Here is an 11,686-nt window from a genome sequence, read left to right as displayed (position 1 = left end):
CTTTCCCTGCATCCACAAGACTTCATAAGTCACGACTGTGTTCTACTATAAAGTATTTTTATTTCCCCTGTCATTTTTTCTTTGCCTCATCAGTTGTACAAGAATGTGTGTTTAATTTCCACATTTTCATGAATTTTCCATCTTCTGTTAGTCATTTCAAATTTCATTCCATTGTGGTCAGAGAGTAGAGATTGTACAATGTCCACCCCATCAAATTTATCTCATCCCTTTCCTAGCCTCTGCCATGGTCTAACCTGGAGAGTGTTCCATCCACTCTTGGAAGAAGTGTGTTCTACTGCTTAGGTCTAAAATGTCCTATGGACCCCTGCAGAATCTAGCTGATTTATTGTGCTGTTCTGAGGGATCCCTGCCTTTCTGCCCTGTTGTTCCAGATGTTGCTGAAGGTGAGGCATTGGCCTCTCCAGCTGTTTCTGTTGCTTCTACTCTATTGTGTTCACTTTTCAGTTTGTCTCGTGTATTGAGGCTCTAGCATTTGATACATACATGTTTATAGCTGCTGTATGTCAGCTCAGGCTGCTTTATAGCTCTTAAATATTTACTTATGTTTAGCACCATTTTTAATTTTAATGTTGATATTACTATAGGTAGTCCAATATGCTTTGTATTTCTAAAAGCTTTCTACTAAAGCAACCCTATCTGCATCTTTGTATCCTAGAGGTGTATCCTCTCTACAGGTGTATCTCCTGTAGAGAGCACATAGGTGAATTCAGGTTTTAAATCTAGTTCCTCACATCTTCCTTCAGCTGGATTAGTTGTGTCATCCACACTCAGTGCAGCCATTGATGTACTGGATTCACATTGGTCTTTTTGGCTTTGGATCTTCTCTATGTCTTCACCCTGTGTGCTCCTCCGTGTCTCCAGAACTGTGCTGTTCTGTGTTACATGTGTTTTCCCACTGTGAAACCTTAATGCCTTTAACACGTGGCCTCGATGAGACATTCCAGATCTGACCACTGCTTCCATCTTCAAGGCACATAGCTCTATCCAGGGCATAGCAAAGCCCCTGTTACATCCCAGACTGGCACTCCTGTCTCAGACACAACTTCCCCTGCAGGAAGTCAGCTTGTCAGCCATGCACTTGACAATGGAGCTGCTCTTTCTGCTGCAAGTGCAGGACAGGTGCTGGGCTTTCAGGGAGCTAAGTCCTTAAGAGGTGGTTGATGAAGGTACTTGGACCTGAGGAATGAGACAAATTGTTATTCTTAATAAAGGTCACTCAGGAGATAACAGTGTAGCTCCCCACAGTGGGACTGTAAGTTTACAAAATCTGTATAAAGCAAGCCATTTGAACCAGTAGAGTTTCCCATTTGAACCAGTAGAAGTCACAGGAAGCTTTGAGGACAGAACCCTGAAAACACATTAAAATGCAACATTCCCTGCCTCAAATAAAAGTTTTCTTTTGCTTTAACGGCCTTCCCAAAGAAGAATATCATCAGGTGCAAAAAGTGCAGATTAAAACATTGCAAACACACACCCTGAGAGCAGGAGGTAGGCAGGGAAGGGAGATGGCTGGCATTGCCCTGGAGGGCTCCTGTGGGTACTTGACCCCAGTGAGATGAGACAAATAGTGCCAACCTGCTCTCTCACACAGAGAGGAGACAGAGCTTGAGGCTACTGGGGACCTGTCTTCAGAAGGGACTGTGGCCCCCAGTCTCTCCAGCCTTCCTCCTGCCATGTCATTTCTTACTCACAAGCATGAGCACAGATGTGCAAGCCCATGCCTCTGAGAGTCTTTGCCAGAGCTTAGACAATGTCACTCATTACCTTTGAGTCCTACACACAAAAAGAAAATAAATCTGCTTTTTATATATTTAGGGTGCCTCAGATATTTCATCAAGAGTGATACCCAACTGACTACTGAATTCACCTTCAGAATTTGAAATTAGGATTTGGAAATTCCATGCCCAACATGATTCAAATGAAAGGAAAATATCTTAAAGGCACTGGGTCATCATTTTGAAACTTATTTCTCTAGCAATGGTGCAGGTGCTTGAGAGATTAATCTATTACCTAAGATCAAGGAGACAACAATGGGTTCTAAGACATTGAGGCTGAAAAGGTGAAGACAAAACAAAGTTTGAATAATTTAGCCAAAATCTAGCATCCTAAGTGAAGATATCCACCAAGCCAAGCCTGTATTTACACTGCCTGACTTTGGTGGGCTAGCCTATCATGACTACATCTTCTGTGTGAAGAGATATTTTAAATGCCAGGGAACTAGACAGGGTAATGGTAGCTTTCAAGCTACCATAAAATCAAATTATATCAAGGCCTTGAAGTTTGAGGTCATGTTAATATAACACTAGACAAATTGGAAGAATGGAAAGTTCAGGCTGTTTTATCTCCTGGAGCCCTGAGAAACATCCCAAGAACTCTTACAGAAACCCAATTTGCATTCTGCAAGGCATCGAGAGAGCTTGTAGCAAATTTAATCAAATGATATTGGATCTGAAATTAAAATTGTACATAATCCTTAGTCCGGACTTAATATGAATATTTGGAGAAAGTAAATTTACTAGACTAAAGCTAAGATCATATTAGATGACTCAAAGCTAATCAAAGAAAACACATTGAAGGGCTTGTTTTCTCACTTTTCTGGATGTTGTGTTTAAGAAGTCTTGAGATTAACTCTTTTCTTCTCCTCTACTGTATTATGTGAAGAGCAATGATTGTGGGGTTTCTTTAAAGTTTCATCCTATTGTTTCATTTTTGTGGAGCTTTAAAACCCTGATGTGTAAAAACTGTGCATGCATATGTGTGATATTTAAACATGGTGAGGTATTTTTTTAACCAGATATACAGTGTGTCTCAAGCAGACCATAGTAAGTAGCTGTGATGTTAAATATTGTCAACTTGACAGGTCTAAAACCACCTAGAAGAAAAGCCTCCAGGCACACCCAGGCATAGTCATGATTGTGTTCACTGAGATGGGAATGCCTAGCCTAAAGGAGGATGGCACTATTCCCTGGGATAGGGCCCTGGGAGACAGAAAAGGGTATAGCTACCCAAGCAATAGCATTAACGGTCTCTACTTCCTGACTGTGGATGTGAGTGGCCAGCTACATCATGATGGATTACATCCTGAAACTGTGAGCCAAGATAAATCCCCACTTCCTTGGTTGCTTTTTGCAGGGCATAGTGTCACAGCAGCACAATGAGCCTAAGACACTAGACTCTTCATCAGATGGCACATTCACTATTACTCTGTTTGGGGAACATCAGTTGTGCTATAAAGCACATGTTTTGGCACATATCTAGGTATGGAGCTGAAAAGGCATTGTGTATCTGAGACTAGTATTTACCCAGAATTCTTAGATAAACTTGGTGCTTATGCTAAAATACAAAAAGTACCTGGCCACTTTCAGCATCCAAAGATGCTGAAAGGTCCTGAGAGGTCTAAAAAATAAAGAGGCATAAACATTATGAGCTCATGTTAAAGAAAAGAAAACAATGATTGACTTTGAAAATTCATAAAAATAAATAGCTCACAGTATACAGTGCTTCTGCACAGGTCCTATGTATAGTGCACACTGTACAGTGCTTCTTCAAATGTTGTATGTATAGTGCACACTGTACAGGGCTTCTGCAAAGGTCCCATGTATAGTGCACACTGTACAGTGCTTCTGCAGAGGTCCCATGTATAGTGAACACTGTACAGTGCTTCTGCAAAGGTCCTATATGTAGAGTTCTGCGAGCATGGGGAAAATAGGTTTCTCTGTGTAGCTTTGTGCCTTTCCTGGAACTCACTCTGTAGACCAGGCTGCCTCTGCCTCCCGAGTGCTGGGATTAAAGGCATGAGCCACCACCACCCGGCTAAAATAGCATATTTCTATTATTCCTCTCCTTCTAGAATAGGTAAGAGCTGAGAGATCGAGAGAGGCTGCAAACCTCCCTCCCTGTGTTCTTTCAGGCTCTGGCAAACAACCATTCCACTAAGATCCTGCTAGATCTTATTTTTTTATACTGTACATGTGAGGGAGATAAAGCCAGCTGGGATTTGAGCATCATTTTGTTAGTTAGAACAAACCAAGCCCATAAAAACCTCCATCTTAATGGCAGGAGGCGGTGGTGCAAGATGAAGCCAGGTACCTACTCACCCAACCAATGGGTGAGATGGGACCCAGGTGTAGAGGCCTCTTGGAGTTTGTACAGGAAGGAAAGACACCTTGGACATGCTGCCATTCAAGATCATGGCTATTCCTCCCACACACAATCAGACCCAGATGGGCCAGCTCAGGCCCTGCTGCAGGAACCAACTACACAAAGCAAGTCCTTTGTTTGCCATCTGCTATGACATTCCAGGCTGTCACTGCCTGGAACCACATCTGGAAGTTTCTCAGGTGCAGCTATTATAGTCCTCAGTGTGACCACCTGCATCCAACTCTCTGCTGCTCTGTGGAAACAGTCCCTAAAGACTTGGGCAGTTGGTCACCTAGGAACCAGTCTTTGACTTGTTGCAGTTCAACTTCAACTCTGTGTACTCACTCAGCTTCCTTTTTATTCTTATTTCTGTCTCCCTCTATATCTCAGTGTTTTGGTCTTTGACTAAGACCTCAAATAGCCAAGTCTCGTATGGTCTTGTCCCTCCTACAAAGTTGAGGATACCTTATTTATAGATACATATTTCTGGTAAAGCATAAATCATGACATTGGATGCCTCATTTGGCAATGACAACAAAGACTGTAGATGTGTCAACATTATGATACAATATAAATGTGTTGTTGCTGTCCAACAACTAGCAAACTCCACAATTACACATGGGATACATTTTAGAATACATGGAAGTAGTGCTTTAATTAGTGAAAGTTGGGACAGTATGAATGCTCACAAAAAGAAATCTGAACAAGTAAGTTACAGTGTTTTCGCTCATTGAAATTTCAAACAATGGAGAAAGTGGTTGTACTGGTACTGGTTAACATTGGTGAGTCACATAAACCTGTTTTCAAGGTAACCTTCAAGGGCTGAAGATGTAGTTCAGTGACAGAGCACTTGCATTGTGTGCTCAAGGCCATGCATTCCCTCTCAAGCACCTCAGAGGCAAAAGGTATCCCACAAGACACTGTAATAGACCAGAATTTGAAAACATGCAAAACTATGCCAGTATGGCTAAGAGAAGTTACACCTATGTAGAAAATTGTGAATTATTGCTTGTAACTGTAATTATTGAAGTACCTTAGAGGGAAATATTGGTGCAAGGGTGTATAGTTTAAGATATTTGTTACTTTGAATTAAGATTCTGTGGTTCTAGCTAGCTGGGGCTGCACAATCAGCTGTGATTAACAAGATATCACAACTACTAAAGTGAAATCTTTGCTGGGATGTTCAGTTCTGACTAGCTGGAGATAAGAAATTAACAGTGATTAAGAAGAGACCAGCATCATGGAGGTGAAATCTTTGGGGAAGTATTTCTCCAGAGTCAGCACACAGAAACTGTGTTCCAGAGGTGATCAAAGTTGTACCTGTGTGCTGGAAGCTAAACTTGATAGTGTAAGAGTCACCCAGGTGGCACTGGTTTTAGAGGCATGAAGAGGTCATGGAGAACAGCTAAGGCACGTCACTGTGAAAGGCCAGGAGAGGCCATTGATGAAAGTGTAGCCTCAGTGACAGTTGAAGGTCCAGGACTAAAGGGGTAGTCACACAGAGAAGTAGAGGCTTGGCACCATGAAGAGAACCTATGAAAGGCCATTGGTGAAAGTACAGCCCAGTTGTAGTGGAAGACCCCACCCAGTGTTTTGGAGGTGCCAGTACCATGGGATGACCACCAAGAACAGTAGCAGCAGTGGAGAAGAGCTAACCTGAGCCTAGAAGACAAGCTGTGTGCTGCAGAGGCTAGAGCTGAAGAAGTGACCTAAGCCCCTTGGAGGAGCCCAGAAGACCATGAGTGGATCCCAGATGATTGGACATTGAGTTATTTACACTGTTAGAGTTTGGTTTTGCTTTTTTTTTTTTTTGAGGTTATAGTTGTGCTCTGATTCTTCCCTCTTGAAGAAAGTATTTAACTTAATTTCAATTTGATCCAACAGCTGAAAGATTTTTTTTTTAAACTTTTAAGAGATTTTGGATTTTTTAAGAGATTGTATATTTTAAAGAGACTGAAATTTTAACGTGTTTGAATTTGCAAAGACTGTGGGACTTTGAAAGATATGTATGTTTTTAAATGTGAACTCTTAAGATGAATGGGAAAGGAAAGGTCATGGCTCAGCATCTATGTGTGTGTCAATTTGTGGGAATAAATTGTGCTGGACAGTTTTATATCAACTTGATACAAGTTAAAGTCATCTGAGAGGAGGGAACCTCAATTAAGAAAATAACTACATAACACTCAGCTGTAGGAAAGCCTGTAGCACATTTTCTTGATTAGTGATTGATGGGGGAAGGCCCAGCCCGTTGTAGACGGGGCCATCGCTGGGCTTGTGGTCCTGAGTTCTTTAAGAAAGCAGGCTGAGCACATCATGTTGAACAAGCTAGTAAGCATCACTCTTCCATGGCCTCTGCATCAGCTCCTGGCTCCAGAATCCTATCCTGTTTGAGTTCCTGACTTTTTTCAGTGATGAACAGCAATGTGGAAGTGTAAGCCAAATAAACCCTTTCCTCCCCAACTTGCTTTTTGGTCGTGGTGTTTCATCACGGCAATAGAAACCCTAAGATGGGGGTGGGAAGGACACACGAAGTTGGGAGGGGAGTATGGGGGTTTGAATGACAATGGCCCCATAGGCTCGTATGTATGAATAGTCAGTGCCCAGTTAGTGAGACTGTTTTGAAAAGATTAGGAGGCATGGCTTTGTTGGAGGAAGTGTGTCACTGGGAGTGGGCTTAGAGGTTTCCAAAGCCAGTGGCAGGCTGTCTCACTCTCTCTGTCTGCTGCCTGTGGGTCGGGATGGAAAGCTCTCAGGTACTATTCCAGAACCGTGCCTGTCCAATTCCTGCCATGATGATTATAGATGAACCCTCTAAAAATGTAAGCATACCCACAATTAAGTGTTTCCATTTGTAAGAGTTGCCTTGCGTAGTATCTCTTCACAGCAATAGTAGCTAAGATGAAGGTTGTTGAGGGAGAATCCAGTAGTCAGAGGGAGGAGGGGGTGAATTTGATCAAATGCATGTATGAAACCATCCAAGAATAAAGAAAAGTATTTTTAAGACTGCAACATATGGAAATCAATGTTTGTAGTATTAGTCTTTATACTACACCTAATTAAATTTAATTTTAATTGTAAGCAGCAGCCACTAGGTGGCAGGAAAAGCCTGGCTTTGAGGCTAAAAAGAGAAACTTTTGTTCCCCAATCATACATGATGCCTCCTTTGAAGTCTCTTATCACACTCCACTACCTAAGGTACCCTGAGTGAGCTACAAGACCGTTTTACTTGTCCGTTCGTGTTTGTGCTCAGTTCTCCAATGCTCATGGGAACGCTGCTGTCTTCCTCTCCACACACTTATTTTTCCAGCAGGAAAACTGACTCTGAGTCTCCTGGTGCCATTATAATGTGATGTTTCCAGAACCACTTTTCACAGCACTGAGATGTGGCTCCATGGTAGACCATGCTCACAGTTTGTGTGAGACCCTGGATTTAAGACCCAGCAGTGGTGGGCCGGGCACAGTGGTGCACACCTTTGATCCCAGCACTTGGGAGACAGAGGTAGACGGATCTCTGTGAGTTCAAGGCCAGCCTGGTCTACAGAGTGAGTTCTAGGATAGGCTCCAAAGCTACACAGAAAAACCCTGTCTGGAAAAATTATTTAAAAAAAAAAAATACCCAGCAGTGGCAATCCCAAACCCAAACTGAGTTCTCGCTTAAGGCTTATCTTCCCAGAGGTCAGTACAGCATGCTTAGTCACCTCAGTCTGGGGTACACAGCAGCTTCAGTCCCTGTAGCTCCTTACACTTCATCCTTAGGTGGACACAGCATTCACACTTGCCACCAAGACCTTGCTCCTATCTCCATTTATTTGTTATATAATACTAAGCCATATAGAGCTGGAAAAGAGAGAGAGAGAGAGAGAGAGAGAGAGAGAGAGAGAGAGAGAGAGAGAGAGAGAATGTCTAAAGTTTACAAGTTAAACAGCATCTTCTCCCCAAGCAGTATCTTTATCAGATAGCTTGACGCTTGCAGCCTAATTTGGACAGCAGGGATATTTTGTTCGGATGCAAATAACTTAATTGCTCAAAATTAAAAACTGGGAGGAATCACATAAAGTCAAAGTTTAGGTTTGTATGGACAGAGGTGACCCAGCAACACATTTCCTCACAGTACAAAGGGCTGTCCAGAAGAATCAGCTACTTTCTATGGAAGGGGTTCTCTCTCTTCCCCTCCCTCGCCCTCCACAAATGCATGTGCCCCTGCACATGCCAAGGCTTCATCCTAGGATAGTCTTAGCCTCTGATGAGAGTCTCTGAGAATCCACAGAGTAGCTAAGCTTCTCGGAGTCCCCTCTCATCTCACCTAGAACTCAACCTCGGCAGGCAATGACTTCTGCAAAATCCTACTATAGCTCTGAAAGTCACATAGCCACATTCCTAAGGTGACACAAGTCCCCTTGAAAGTGCCTGCTTGAGAAAGCTCAAGGTTGTCCAAAGAATTACTGTTTGTCCCAGCCTTTCTGCCTCCCAGCTTCTGTTGGGAGAAGGAGTCCCACTCTGGGTATGTGACATGGAGCCAGGTAGTGATCCCAGGTGAATTTATGTGGACCAACTTCCAAAGATACATCCTGAAATTCTTCACTTTTCCAACTCATCTCAGGCCACACCTGCTGATTTTGATTCCTTCTAACTCTTACTATAAAAAATCCCTGGTCACTTCTGTATAATCCATGTCACCAGCAGTTCATGCTGGACTCTCTTCTCTGTATATTCCTGGCATCCTTTAAGTCCTACCACACTACTGATTGAAATCTACTCTTGGCCACGGGTACAGTGTCTAGTTGTATCCGTCTCCACCCACCCTGCAAGTGTTTGCATCTGCAACCCTTACCTTATCTCAGGTGGGCTTCTAATGCAGTTGCTTTTGAAAATAGCCCAGGTGTACGGGCATAAATGTAAATGTTTCAAGGCAGTGTGACAGCATGACCATTTAGGAAATTAGCAAGTTCCAACAGAGGTCCTATGACATCTTCAGCCATGGGCTTTTGACCAGTACTAAAGTACCAGGCAGGTAATTCCCTCCTGTGGAGCAGATCTTAATTCCAATCAGGTAGTTAGCTACCCCATAATAGTTACACCACTCTTGCACCAATGGGCACATTTTGCCTATCAGGTCAGGATTGTTGCATGCAGGATCCTCCACTGTACCAAACTGTTGAAATCTTTTTTCTTCCCCCTACAGTCCACACAGGACCTTCCGGAACTGTGAAAACTAGCCAGAAGAAAGGGTTTGAGAAGAAAGGCTTCTCGTGCCTCTTATGTTCTACATCCAAAGTGTGTGGCGTCTTCAACAACAATTGCTGTTGTTTTTAGGAGACCTCTGTGGTCTCCCTGACCACACTCACTGAAAGATATCCCTGTTGTTGGTTGGTTTTGCTCTTTCAGGGGGGCCCACCCCCCAGCTCCCAAATAAATCACACACAGAGGCTTATTCTTAATTATAAATGCCCTGCCTGAGTTTGGCTTGTTTCTAGCCAGCTTTTCTTAACTTAACTTATCCCATCTACCTTTTGCCTCTGGGCTTTTCCCATTCTCTTACTTCTGTAAATCTTACTCTTACTCTGTGACTTGCTGTGTAGCTGGGTGACTGGACCCTGGAGTCCTCCTCCTTCTCCTGCTCCTCCTTCCCCTCTCTCTTCCTCCCAGATTTCTCCTTCTATATATTCTCTCTGCCTGCCAACCCCACCTATCCTTTCTCTTGCCTCACCATTGACCATTCAGTTCTTTATTAGACCATCAGGTGTTTTAGACAGGCCAAGTAATACAGCTTCACAGTGTTAAACAAATGCAGCATAAACTAAAGTAATACACCTTAAAATAATATTCCCCAACATATATCCCATTCCTAATAGTACAATATTTACTTAATAACCCGTGTCTTCTACAAGTGGCATTGCCCACTCATGTGGGTAATTCAGTTGGAATTCTTTTTTAAAAGTTGTATTTTAAAATTAGCTTACTAACTAATGACTTCCATAAGGATCTTTCATATATCCTTTGTCTTGACTAACTCACTCCCTGATCCCTTTTCTTCCCCATGCCCTATACTGATCTCAGCTTAATCCTTTAAACAGTGGTATACTCATCTCTTTGTTCATATCCCATGTATTCTCCTACCCCTCCGGTTATGTTGATTGAGTTGTGAGACAGTAGACTTAACCTGGGCTTTCTCAACCCTTCCTTTGAGTTAACCCTCCCTCAACCCCTTGGTTTGCCCATAGCCGAAGACTTTCTGTCCTCAGAATTCCACCTCCTCTCCGGTTTGCTTTTACCCACAATCTATTTGCCCCTTCCCTTAGCCAAATGCCCCTTTATGGCTTCCAGTTGTGCTCCACAAAAGCAAAGATTTGAAGCTGTGATTTATAAATGGGAGAAAACAGAGTTTGTCTGTCTGTGCCTGAGTTACACCACTCAGTACAAGTCTTCTTTCTGGTTCATTTACCTTCAAATTTCCTTATTTTATTTTCTTTATAGTTGAGTAATATTCCATCATGTATCTGTACCCTATTTTACACTTTAATTGAAATACAATTTTATATCACTTCCTCCCTTCTCTATCCTCCCTCCAACCCTTATCATATCTCCACCTTACTACCTATCAAATTTATACACTCTTTTTCTTTGATTATTGTAATATAATATATATATTATATACACATATATATGCCTAAATACATAAATACAATCTGCTGAGTCTTCTCCATTCAGTGTGACTTCTATATATATTATTTCAGAGCTGACCACTTTGTATTAGCTAACTAGTCAGAGGGCTCATCTCTGGGAGAGGCTAAGGTTCCCTCACTAAGCATCACTAGTTTCCTGTAGTTCTTTGTCTAGGAGTGGGACCCTCTTCCACATTAGCCTATCTACTGGTATTACTACTGTTCAGGTCTTGTTTTGGTAGCTATATTGTTGAGGTATCATGAGTGTAACTCCCTTGTCATTTCCAAGTGACACAATTCTCACGGCAGACATCCTGGTCCTTTGGCTCTTACAATCTTTCCACATACACACATACCCATATTATCATGGTGTTCTCTAAGCCTGAAGTTCAGAAGTTGTTTGTAGATATATCCATTGATGATGGGCTTCCTATAATCCATTTGCGCTTTGTGACCTATTGTGGTTTTCGATAGTGCTCTCCATTTGCTGTAAAGAGAGGCTTCTTTGATGAAGGCTGTGAGCTGCATGTATCCATAGGTGTAAAGGTAAGTTTTAAAATGCAGTCAGGAAGTGTTCCCGTCTAGTAAAATGGTGATCGCAGGCTCTCTTCTAAGATCTGTGACCTCACTAACCTCAGGGAGTTGGCTTCTAGTCCCAGGCATGATTCCTTCCTAGTGAGTGGGCCTCGTGTCCAATTAGACTGCTATTGATTACTGCATTGGAGAAAATTCAGTTTTCACTTGCAAGCAGTTGTCAGTTACAGATAGCTCCTGGGTTAGGGATGCAGGCTCATGTCCATCTCTTCCTCCCAGCACTGGAAGGACCTATGCAGGCCCTGTGCACACTGCCACTGTCTCTGTGA

Source organism: Peromyscus leucopus, chromosome 17 (genome assembly GCF_004664715.2).
Source record: "Peromyscus leucopus breed LL Stock chromosome 17, UCI_PerLeu_2.1, whole genome shotgun sequence".
In the NCBI taxonomy this organism is placed as follows: domain Eukaryota; kingdom Metazoa; phylum Chordata; class Mammalia; order Rodentia; family Cricetidae; genus Peromyscus; species Peromyscus leucopus.
Note: the sequence above shows the minus strand (reverse complement) of the source record.